General features: G+C 51.2%; 1 protein-coding gene across 4 annotated transcripts in view; it reads right to left on the bottom strand.

The window, feature by feature from the left end:
* PPFIBP2 (PPFIA binding protein 2) overlaps window positions 1-12,460 on the bottom strand; it is a 148,097-nt gene that overhangs the window by 117,070 nt on the left and 18,567 nt on the right. The window contains exon 1 of one of the 4 annotated variants that reach the window (XM_032356269.1): window positions 10,236-10,337. The exons of the other annotated variants lie outside the window; for them this stretch is intronic. The gene's annotated coding sequence lies outside the window, so the exon portion shown is untranslated. Of the gene's footprint in view, window positions 1-10,235; window positions 10,338-12,460 lie in introns of those variants that run through there. 4 annotated transcript variants of the gene reach the window in all.

Here is a 12,460-nt window from a genome sequence, read left to right as displayed (position 1 = left end):
CTCCATGAACCTTTAGCATGTGATCCCACTCACTTCTGAAATTAAGAGAATCAGTTAACTGAGTCCCAGGTTCCAGAAGTTGCAGCCAACACGGGGCGGGGGCGGGGGGAGAGCCGAGGGCGTGGGGAGGTGGGGGGTGGGGGGGGGGGGTGGGAGCGTCCCTGTGAGTCAGGGAAAGTGACCCCAGAGGACATTCCCTGCGGAAGCAGGGATCACCACAGTCTCCCCAGGCACCAAACTATCTCCCGGCTGCCCTAGGCTGGCACCTGCAACGCTTTTGCTGGGTAGCTGTGATCTGGGATGAGACCTCCACCACCACTTTCGATTCTCAAGATTGTCCAAAGGGCCTGGCCTCAGAAGGCTGCCAGCACAGTGTCATGGGGAGAGTTCTGTCCCAGGAACCTGGAGCCCTTCTTACCATTTTAGTTCTACTCTACCCAACACCACGCAGGGTACAGCATCCCATCTCTTCACGACTGAAGAGCATCTCCAAGGACACCCAGTGCAGCCACCGCCCCCCCCCCACCCACTGATTCTCCCATCTAACGGGGAAGATGGCAGTTGTGCCATCTCTGGTCAACTCTGCCTCTATGAAAGGTTTTTCAGCTGAACTGCCTTCCTGCAGCCTCTCCTCATTTTTCTTGCTTCCCACCCATTCCCTGGCTGGCAGGGAGAGACTGACAATAGTTTTTGCAATCCCTACCTAGTTCATGTCTATAAACTGAAGGCAGGAGTTGTTAGTTCCTTTAGCAAAAGCCGTGCATGTGCCCAATGGGCATAAGCACTATGGAGAACAGAAGCTGGGCTACTCTACCCCAGGATGGCACTGGTCAGGAAACAGGGGGTCCTGAGCGTCTCTGCTCATATTCCCTGTAGAGACGGACTTTCAAAGAGAAGAAAGTAAAGTGAGCAGACACAGAAAAGTGGCTTTGGAGATGGTGCGGATGAAGATTTTAGGACCACAAAGAACCACAGGAGACTGTCCCAGGCAGCAGCAGTTCAAATAGTCTGGGTTCAAACACTGCTCTGCCATTTACTATGTGATCTCTGAGCCTCAGTATCCTCATCTGTAAAATGGGTATAATACCAGCACTTGCATCACCAGGTTGATGTCATGACTAAATGAGGAATTACTATTTCATAGAAAATACTAATACATCCCTTACAGATAGGAAGTGCTCAATATAAGCTAGCTGTTTTCCTTTTTGTTTCTGAAGTGAGGCAATAATCTCGGGATGTATTTGGGCCAAGAGAGCTCACTGGAGGAGACTTTAAACTCAGTGGGGTAGGCTTAGGGAGGAAGAACCCAGGTAAGTCCAAGAGGCTGATTCCCCTGCATGGCAAAGAGAGATAACCAATGATGTGTGTGAAGGGGGAGGGCAGTGATTCATAGGAGCAAAGGCCAAGAAAGGTTCGGGAACAGGCACTGGGCTTCAGTAGGCCAAGAATCATTGCACAATCAACTCGGGAATGAGAATGGGAGCTTGCAGAGGAGGTGGGAGCCTAATGGGCACCTCAGGGCTGTGGCAAGAACCAGGCAAGGCTGCAGCAAGGAACAGAGCTGCCCCTGCTGAGAACAGCAGCCAGGACAGCTGGAGACCCCAAATGCAGTGTGCAGATCTCAGAGCTTGAACAGAAGCAAGCTTGGGGGGAGTGGGGAGAAAGGAGAGGGAGCAGGAAACAGGAAGCAGGGGCGGGAATGGGTAGCAGAAGCAGGACAATAATCGACACATGCCCACCTGTTCAGAGATACTGAAGGTCTGAAATACTTCCCTCTAAGGACTTCCTACTACTTCGAAAGAAAAATCCAAACTGCTCACTCCTGGGGACCTATGAAACAGGCAGTGTAGGACTCTGGCCAGGCCAACCCCATACTGTTCTCCCCACTGCTCACATTCCAGCAGCATTGGTCTCCTGTCTGCCCCGAAACACTCCAAGACCTCCTCTGTAACTTTCCACCTGCCATCCCCTCAGCCCTGAGCACGCTTTCCCAGCTCTCTGCATGGCTGGTTTCTTCTCATCTTCCAGGTTTCAGTTCCCATGTGTCTTCTAGAGAGGCCTTCCTTGAACACCTCCACCTCGAGCAGCCCCTGTGAAGCGCAGCTATTCTAAAATATCTCGTCCATATACTTGCTTTCTTGCCAACTCTACTTGCTCGCTCTCCCCATGGAGGCAGGGGGACTCTGTCTGCCCTGTTCACCCTATGTGCCCCGTGCCTAGCAGAGTGCCCAGCATGTGGAAGCTTATGAGCGGATCCTTGTGAGTAAATGGGTAGGCACATTCCACCAATGTCCCCTGAACCCTGTGCCCTCAAGGACCAGGCAGTCTAGTGAAGGCTAAAGTATAAACAAAGAATTATGACGCAGTATGGATATATGCTGACTGAGGCAGGTGTGCAGCTTCCCTGGGTCTTGAGGGATGAGTAGAAGCTTTCTCAGAAGATAAGGGAGAGAAATGCTATTCCAGGCAGAGGGGGTGGAAAAGTAGAGAAGCATGTAAGGGCAGGATGGAGTTGGCAAATATCAAAATGGTTGACGAGATTCTACTGGGGCAGCCAGCTGCTCGTGATGAGTCAAAACCTTCCACGGAATTTACGTAAGTGTGACAAGGGTAGGGAATGAGAGGAGCTTGGGAATCACACCACCACGTCAGGGGTCTAGATGCTGGTACACAATACCTCAAGTGTCCTCAGATGTCAACATGACAGGTTTTTGAGACGAAAGGTCTCCTATTTCAACAGACAGGCCCCACAGGGGGCCTTACTACCAGGGTGACAGGGAGAGGACAGCTGGAAGATGCCCAGCCCAGAAGGCCCAGGCCATGTCCCCCTGCAACAGAAGGGCCATAAAAGGAGGCGCATGGCCTTCTGCCCAGTGACGAGTTTGTACTTGGCGAACAGCAAGTTGGGTGGACCTGTGGGAGTGGTGTGAAGTGAAACGTGAGTCAAAGGTGTATCATATATACATCCCGGGAGCCTGAGCCAGTGGGCTGGGAGCACTCAGAAGCCAGAACCTGTTTAGGGCAGCTGACAAGCTCAGTTCTAGACCTGCTGGGTCTGAGATGATGGCAGGACACGTGGGTAAAAAGGGGCCCCACCAGCCACTGTCATAGGGCAGCTGTGAGGTGTCAGTGGTGTGGGGAACAGAGAGACCTTGGAAGGGTCAAACATGCCATCAGTGTGAGGCCTCCAGCCCCCATCTGTGAGTGCAGACACTCTCATCAGAACAGGGGAGCCACAGGGCTGCCAATCATTCCCAGTCTGGCCGCTAGTGACCACTGTCGAGGTTAAAGCTCCTATCTGTAACACGTGACGGTACAATCATGGCCCTCAAGGACTTGGGGCCTCAGAGGCGAACATGTCAGGCGGCACCACTCAGTGTCTGTTCCTCCCTCCACCTCTCTTGAGAGCCTGGGTTCATCACGGATGTGAGGCTTAAGTCCATGAAGCTCTAGAAGGTGGACACCTGGATGCTCCTGGAGAGAAGCGAGGTGAGAGGTGACAACCCAAAGCAGCTGGGAGAGAGCCACATTCTGGGGAAAAGTCCAAAGGACCAAGGGAAAAGCAGGACAAGCTCTAAGCCGGTGATGGGGAGGTAGAAGTGAAATCACATTCTCTACCAATGACAGGAGACCCAATCAGGGGCCTGACAGAGCACGGACGCCAGGGAAAGAGACAGTGTGCCCAGGGCACACTGTGGCATCCCAGGAAGGAGAGTGGCAGGCAGAGGATGACAGCTCTTAATGACCTCAGTGCAGTGACAGTTGTTCTAGTGGCCACAACCAGCTCTCATTTTCTCTGGACACCTGGACTCTTCATAGGGCCCTGCCTAGGATGGTGGAGGAGCAGACAGACTTCTCTCACCAAGAGATCAGCTCTGGCTATAAAGAAGAGGTGGGAAAGGTTAAGAAAATGTGTAGCCTATGTACCATTCACCCTTCCCTTCAGCCACAGGCCTCTCTAGATGCTGCCATCCTACCTGTGACAGTGTCCCACTAACACAGAACCTGACCAGCAAGGAGAAAAGGACTCTGTAGCTGCAGCCAATACGGGACAGCCATGTTTTTGGAATGACAAGTGTCTGGTGACAGATGTCACAGCCCACGGAACTACACTACACAAAGGCCAGCTGGGCTCCTGGACATTGATCACGGTGCAGGATTAGGGGTTCTGAAGTTTAGAAAGTAAGTCACAATTAGCCACCCATTATCTGATGCACTCTCAGGCGGGCGGTAATTTAGATACTGCATTAGCAGTAATTGTAGATTAAGATAAATCTCGGGCAAGTAACCTTGACTTATCCCACCCAAGCTGAAGTGCAAGCTTCCATTCCATTTTATAAAGTACTTTTCTCTCAGTAAAAGTGGTTAGAGCCACAAGTGTTTCAGGCAGGCTGCCCATGGCCTGGACAAAGGAAGGAATCAGGAACAGATCCAGAGTCGCTGGTATCCGTACTCCTCCAACCAAGGTCTCTATGCCATGGGCACAGCTGAGTCAGAGCTGGGACTGGACTCTTCGGCAGCTGTACCCAGGTGGAGGGGTGAGGGAGGACGGTGTCCCCCCAAGTAGAAGGCAAGGCTTAGGGAAGGAACCCTCAGCCAAGAACCTACCACCACCAAACTTAAGACTCATCACACACATCCTCCTTCCCCACATGGCCACCAAGTGGTAAAGACGCATCATCATATCACAACCAACCAAAGCCTTTTCCCCACAATTTATAGGTTTCCCAGAAACCAGAGCTGTTTTTAAATGGTTATTTTAAGAAATACCTCTTGCTATCCTTATGCTTGGGAGACAGCTTCTTAACAGGGTACAGGGAATTTATCATTTTGGGATAAGAGAGCAAGAAACCATTTTCAGTATTTAAAAAAAAGGAAGATGAAAGAAGACATACAAGGGAAATTGATGGCCAACGTTCTCGATCACATCCCATATCAACTAATAACACCTTTGTTTTCAGAGCACAAAGAGGAAAGAACATAGGTTTCATAGCCACAGTCTCAAGTTAAAACACACGCTCTGCGGTATAATGGCTGTGGGTCTTTAGACAAATTATTGAACAACCCTCTCAGACTCAACGGTCTCATCTATAAACTTGCATTGTTACCAGTGAAAGCAAACAAGATCAACCTCAGGGAAATACAGCGGACGGAACTGAACGTCTAATTTAGCTATCCACAGCAACAACAGTAGAAGAATTTATTTTGAAAGCCATAAGCTCACAAGGACACGGAGAAGTGACAGGAGACCTAAGGTCAACGGCTCTGCAGCAATGTAAAAGGGCAGCTGGTCCATGTTAGAGAGCTTCCCAAAGCTCAGGGAGAGATTTCTCCAGGAACATAAAATTCACAAGACACCTCATGCATGAGAACATGCAGAGGGGATTTATATAACTAGTAAGGAATTTGTTTAATTCACTGATAAGAAAACAGAAAACCAAGCAAGTGACCAAAGAACTGCACGGAAACCAAAAAGCAAAAGTAACCCCAGACCTTGTCTAACCCGAAGTGCCCGGATGGATCAGGCTGGTGGGCAATGGGGTGGGGCTGGAAAGACAGCCAGGATTCCTCACCTCCTAGAGTGCGAGCTCAGAAGTCACTAGATAATGACAACTGAAAAAAAAAAAAAAAAAACAAAGCAGCAGAAAGAGCATCTTTTCAGCAATATGGATAAAAATACTCAAAATTTAAGAGGAAGAGCAATGGGGATGGGTAGGCAGGGAGACAACAGCTGTTTTAACAAATCATGTACAATCATTTGACTGTTTAAATTGTGTAGATAATCCTAGTGATCAAAATAAAAACAATCAAAATGACTTAAAAAGGTAATATGCGTGGTGTGCCTGGCACAGAGAGACTCGGTGCGTGCTCCTTCCTCCTCTCCCACAAGTGACTGTAGCTACTCGCTAGTTTATCCACCACTGACTCACGTAAGCCCCACATACCACTTAGGGACTCTCCCACTTTGCCCATGAGCAAAAAGTTAGGCATCTTGGCTGAAGACACACACCATCCTTCCACTTTACCTCTGAGACAGGAACGCAGTAGAGGGTTGTGAACACGGGAGGGTCTACAATACCTTTACAAAAAGGGTCTACGGCCATACCACCCTGAACGCGCCCGATCTCGTCTGATCTCGGAAGCTAAGCAGGGTCGGGCCTGGTTAGTACTTGGATGGGAGACCTTTACAAAAAGGAACACTTTGGCTGAAAATGGACAGGGGTGGTCGGGGGTACAGTGCACTGGTGAACACAGGAAAGCCAGGTGAGAGATGAAGGTAGCTTGGACCAGAATGATGGTGGTAAATGTTCTAAGTCTTGATATAAGTTGAAGGCAAAGCCAGCAAGCTATACTGACAGAGTGGACATGGGAGAAAGGAGTCAGAATGACCATGAGCTTTTTGTCTTGAGTCTCCGGGAGCCTGGAAGGGCTGCAGAAGCAACTGGAAGGAAAAGGTCAGGAGATTGGTTCTGGAAATGTTCAGTTTAAGATGCCTAAGGTTTGGGGAGGCAGGGGTGTGCCTGGGTGACTCAGTCAGTTAAGCATCTGCCTTCAGCTCAGGTCATGATCCCAGGGTCCTGGGATAGAGTCTACCTCTCCCTCTCCCTCTGTCCTGCCTAACACATGCCCCCACCCCGCTCTCTCGCAAATAAATATATTAAATCCTTAAAAAAAAAAAAAAGATGCCTAAGGGGACACCCAGAAAGATACACTGAGTAAGGCATTTGGAACTATGAGTCTGATGTTTGGAGGTTAAGTCTGGCTGGAGAGAATTTGGGAGCCTTCCACATAGAGATGGAATTTAAAACAACTGTATGAAGTAACCTAAGCAGTGTGTGGGGTGGGGTGGGGGGAAGAGCGGAAGGAAGGAAGGAAGGAAGGAAGGGAGGGAAGGAAGAAGAAAGGAAATGCAAGAGGCCCCAGAACTCTCTGGAACACTTCAACAAAGCCATCAGGGAGAAGAACCAACAAAGGGGACAGAGGAGAACAGCCAGGTGAACTGAGAAAGTGCTGTCCTAGAAATTACACAGAAGGTTCGGGATGGAGAGTATGCAATCAGGAGAGCCAACGTCCGCTGAGTCAGACCAGAGACGGTCTCTCTCCCAGTACTCGCTGCAGGGGTGATCTCGCCTGCTCCCACGGCCTCACCTGTCCCTGCATTACCTCACCCTAGACTCCCACAAGTGCCTCCTACCTGGCTGCCGCCTCCAGGCAGCCCTGTCCATCCCATCCTGCGCTAAAGTGTCACCTGACTCAGTGGTCCTCAAACACTGGTGTTCATCACAGTCACCGGACAACAACACAAGCACAGAGGTCCAGCCTCACTGAAGCAGAAGACAGCCTGATGTCTGTATCCTGCCTAGCTCCTGGGGTGACTCTGATACTGAATGAAGCTGAAGAGCCGGAGAGAGAAGGCAAACACAGCTCCGACCAGGCACTCTCTGCTTAGAAAGTCTCCGGGGCTCAGCATCAGCCTCTAGAATTCATGCCTTTTGCCACATGGACTCAACTTCCTGGGCTGCAACTTTAACTTCCATCACACCGGGCCAACCTCTGCCCAAACCAAATGTCTTCTCATCAGGGGACAGACTATAGTTAGTTGACTGTACCAGTTGCTTTCCTGCTTTTCACCCAAGCCAGTAGCTTTCCTCGCTAAATTCCCATCTTCTCTTCTAGCCAGTTCTTCCAGGAAACCAAACTTGACCCTGCCTACCTAAACGTGACCTCCCCTTCTATTTTTCTTTTCAGGAAAGGGAGGAAAGAGGCATAGCAGAGCCATCTCCCCCGACACTCTTTCTGTCTCAGCCCCTGAGGGCACCCCCAGGGCACCCCCATTCTGTAAGCCCTGAGGACATTTACACAAATTCACTGATAAAACTATTCATTGTCAGTGGGAAACCAAAGGCTGAGAGACAGGTGTGCCCCTGACCCATACTTGATACCCACTTCCCTCTCCACACCCTCACACTTGGCAGGCCCCAAAAGATGGTCTTCTCCAATATGCTCCCCACCCACCATGGTGATGCCCCACCACAGTCACCAAGCTGGAACCCTGGGAGTCACGCCGGGCCTTCCCGCCTCTCATCCACATCCGGGGGGTCTCCACACCCAGCAAAGTCTCCCTCTCACGTCCCTCCCTTCTCCTGCCCTGCTTCAGGCCACACCATCTCCCACCAGAATGCCAACCATGGCTTCCTGACTGTCTTTCCTACCTACAGCCTCACTCCCACACCCGCCTCCTGTTCCGCCCTGCAGCCAAGCGCACAGGGCTGTTCCACAAACCTCACCGAGGCACTCCAGCCTTGTACGACTGCTCACCCAGCTCGCACTCCAGACAGAAAGTGAAGGACCCACGAGGTAGTCAGGAGCAGGCACTCTTGTCAGGCTGCATTTGGACCCACACTCCTCCTGTCATGGGCTATGTCCTTGGCCCCCGTTCCTTAACCTCACTCAGCTTCATTTTCCCTATTTATAAAGCGCAGGTGAAAATATACATATTCTGGGATTACAGGGACTCGTAATAATGCAGGCAGAAGTCCTCTGCACATAGCTGGCTGGGAGTTCACAACCACAGCAGCGATAATTCTCTCAGCCACACTTGGCCCCTTCCCAAGCACTAACCATTTCACCCCACCTGATTTTGCTGTAAGGCCCCTTCAACATGCAACATTTTAGCCCATGACCGCATTCCACCTGCTCAATTCCCGCTCCTCGTTCAAGGCCCAATCCCAGTGTCATGATTCTAGGGACCCCCTCCCATCCCCCACATGGAAGTGACTGCTCTCTCCCCCTCTCCATGCCCATGACAGACTTCCCTCACAACACCTGGAACTCTCTAGAGCGCTGGCCACTTATGTGTGAGACTCCTTTGTCTCAGTGGTAAGCTCTCGGCGGGCAGGGCAGTGTCTCTGAATACAAGGGCTCAGCTCCACCTCATGTGTGTGAAGGGACAGACAGAAACACACAGTGCCTGGGGGAGACAGCTGAAGCTGACCAGGGGCAAAATTCCTCTCCATCTGTGGTTCTTAAAACAAGTTATTTGCTTCCAAAATACAATGGGACAGGTATAGGATGGACAGTCCCCTTCCACAAAGGAGAACATGGATGAAACAAAGAGGTTGCAGGTCTAAAGTGGAGGTTAAGAAGCTTCCATGGGTGCCAGGGGCCCTGAAAGGCCCAAGGCCTGAGGTTCTGTCCAGTCTGGAGGTCTCTGCCCTCAAAGGGAAGGGCCTGATGAGGAGGAACCCCCCCACCCCCGGCAGGGCCCACAGACCGTCTCTGCAGCAGGCCTGAAGGACAAGGCCACAGAGGTTGACTTTCTATCAGAACAGAGGGTGGTATGTCAGAATACAGAGCAGTGGAGCAGGACAGGGGTCAGGGAGCTGAGAAAGCCGCTCTGGGAATTGCTGATGGCCTGAAGCAAATATGTGAGTCTGATAAAAGGGAAGAGGCGGAGCCTGGATTTCTTGATCTAGGGAACAGAAGCTTAAGCAGCCTCAGGAAAATCCACCCAGGAGAGAGACTAGAAAGCCTCTGAAGGTGAAAAAGCCACTGACCTTGTGGCAGTGGAATCACAGTGTCAGTCACTTCTGATACCAAACATCCGTCTGGTGTTTGACGCTTTGGGCTGTGAACATGTTTTCCACACACAGACTTCTCACTGCTACCTAAACACCCCAGGTCAGGCGGCTCGGTTTGGTCAGCCAGGGAAGCTGAGACTGGGAGGCGGAGATGGACCAGAACAGCCTGAAGGGCCCGGAGCCCAGGCATAGCCTGGCTGGTGGTGCCAGGGCCAGCGGGGGGCGAAGGCAGTATTTCCTGCTTAGAGTCTTTCTTCCCCAAAGTGCCAGGTTAGTGAGCTGTGGGCACTGGGCATTCCCAGCCCCTCCCCACTGGGCAAGTTCCAAAAGATCCCTAAGAACATTTGTGCTGGAGCCCAGCTCCACGGAACCCACTAGAAGGAGTCCTTTTTCTTTCTGGCCCTTCCACTGAAAACCTAGCCCAAGCCCTGTCACATGTCACTGCTCCTCCACCGAGCTTATCTGGCACAGCCAAACCCAGATGCTTCTACTTAGGCTCAAGCCGTCCTTCCCAAACCACAGCCCTTCACACAAGGCTCCACCACCCCAAACAGCCCTTCCACCAACACGCAATCCTAGGAGGGGACTCGGTCACACAGTTCAACACCCTCCTCAGAAGAACGCAACAAATAGCATCGGGGCAGACAACCTCACCTCCGGGTGCCGTGAGGCCGGACTTCCTCCCAGGTCAGCTGTCCCTCAGACTCAGGCCAACATCCTCCCTCCTGCTCGCAAGGGCAAGCTTCTGCAGAGAAACACCACCCTCAAAGACATGAGCGTGAGACACCGCGAGCCCAGCCCACAAGGAGGAGCACCGGGTCTGGCCAGGAAACGGGTGTGAGCCAGCGTGAGGTTGTCATGGCTCACGCCCAAACAGCACATTGGACCTTCTGGGCTTCAGGAACACCAAAGAGCTGATGTTGGGTTCCCATCCAGGTCTCTGCTTAATATTTTTAAACACTTGCTTCCCCTTCCTCTGACTGTTCTCACCTCCCATTTCTGCTCTTGACATTCTGCCTCCCAGATGGTCCTTTTCCCCAATTCGAGAGCTTACTGTGTTGAAGAGGGCACAGCAATGTCAGTGACTGAGGCCATGGTAATCTCAGTGACCAAGGCCACAGGCCTCAACCCAGGCCTGCTGAGGAAAGGTTGGGCAGATCTCAGAAGACAAGAAAGGCAGGTACTCCAACGAGGAGACGGATTGAGGAGCAGGGCAGGCAGGCCAGAATCTGTGCCTTTGGGAAGAGGGAGCTGGGGAGCCAGACAGTGTCCAGGGGACAGAGCATCACCAAGCCCCCACCAAGATGCCTCTTACCACTGTGCTTATGACAAGTCCATCTGCATCTTCACTATGGTGGGGGCTCACTACAGCCACTTAGAGAACTTGGGATGGAAGGTTCTTTCCCTTCCTTCTGAGAGTCTCAGAAACAGGAAGTCTAAGGAGTGGACATAAATGAGTGTCCCCTTCCAGGCTGGGATATGAAGGACCACGCCTCAGCCACACCACCACATGCCAGAAGATCCCGCTGCCTGCCTCGCAGCCCCGAGCCAGCCCCCAGCCAGCTAATGATGGCACGCTACCTTGCACCCTGGTTTCTGCCTGTGTGTAAACACTGCCAGCTACAGGGGCTCACAGAGGGTTTCCCTGGGCCGACAGAAGCAGCAGCTCCTGTGAAAATATTTTGTCTTCATTCCCTCATTTAATCTTCCTGGCCATCGTATGATGGAGAGATTATAATTATCAGGCCCATTTTACAAAAGAGGAGCCGAGATGCAAAGATGTTAAGACGCTACCTGAGGTCACATGGTTGCTGATAGGCCCTCTGTGGAGTCCGGTCTGTCCGTCAGCCAGGTCCCTGCTTGCTCGCCCCACCACACCGTCTCACCCTGCAGATCTGCTCTGAGCAGTGAAGGCTGGGAGATGGGAAGCTGGTCTCCATGTCCAAACAGACAGGGCTCAGGGCACTGGGGCTAATAACTACCTTGGCCCATCACCTAGTATCTTCATGGGGACTGTGTGCCCATGAACCCCCTGAACCCCCTCAATCTGTTACAAGATCATATTTTACTCAGAAAAAGACAACACAGAACAGAAAACAGTTGTCATAAAAATGCATGATCCATAAAAATCAACACATATATAGATTAATTTATCCATTTAACAAATACAATTTGTACCCATTATCTGTAAGACCCTGTGGTAGATGCTAAGAGGAAATTAATGAATGTTATTGATCTACCAAGGGCCCAAACTCTTTCATCTTTCATCCACGTTAATTAGAATGTAGACGTTGCTTGTAGACCCGGGCCTCTATCTGGGTCCAAATGGCAGAGCCAACAAAATTTGGCTTTTACCAACTTCGACTTCAGAAATGCATAAAATAATGGTCCAATTTTAAAGTGGTCATAATACTCCTTTGAGAGAAGAAAAACATCATTTCCCTGAAATTCCCATTGTCTCTAAAATGAAGTTCGGATGGCAATTCAGTGCGGATGTCAACTTGACAATGTCACCAGCTCAACAGGCAAGTCATAGGTAAAAATCTTCCATGGAAGTGACTTGCGAAGAGAAGATGAGCTTCAAAAATCGACCATTTGCCGATCATTTTGTGGACAGTAAGGCTCAATGTGACACGCACTCATTCAAGCGGACAGACAGTCAAAGGGAAGCTGCTAGGTGCCTGGCACCAGGGAGACCCCGGGGATTCCAGAAAGACACATGCGTCCAACAACACAGCACCCAGTGCCCCCCCCCCCGGGGGGGTGGGAGGGAAGCTGAGCACACTCAGAGCAAGGCAGCAGGAGGAAGGAGTGACAAGTGCAGTGTAGGTGACCCCAGAAAGCATCAGAGAGGACAGTATGCAGAAATGCGAAAGGAG

Source organism: Mustela erminea, chromosome 9, assembly GCF_009829155.1.
Source record: "Mustela erminea isolate mMusErm1 chromosome 9, mMusErm1.Pri, whole genome shotgun sequence".
Lineage (NCBI taxonomy): Eukaryota > Metazoa > Chordata > Mammalia > Carnivora > Mustelidae > Mustela > Mustela erminea.
Note: the sequence above shows the minus strand (reverse complement) of the source record. Positions and strands in the feature narration are given on the sequence as shown.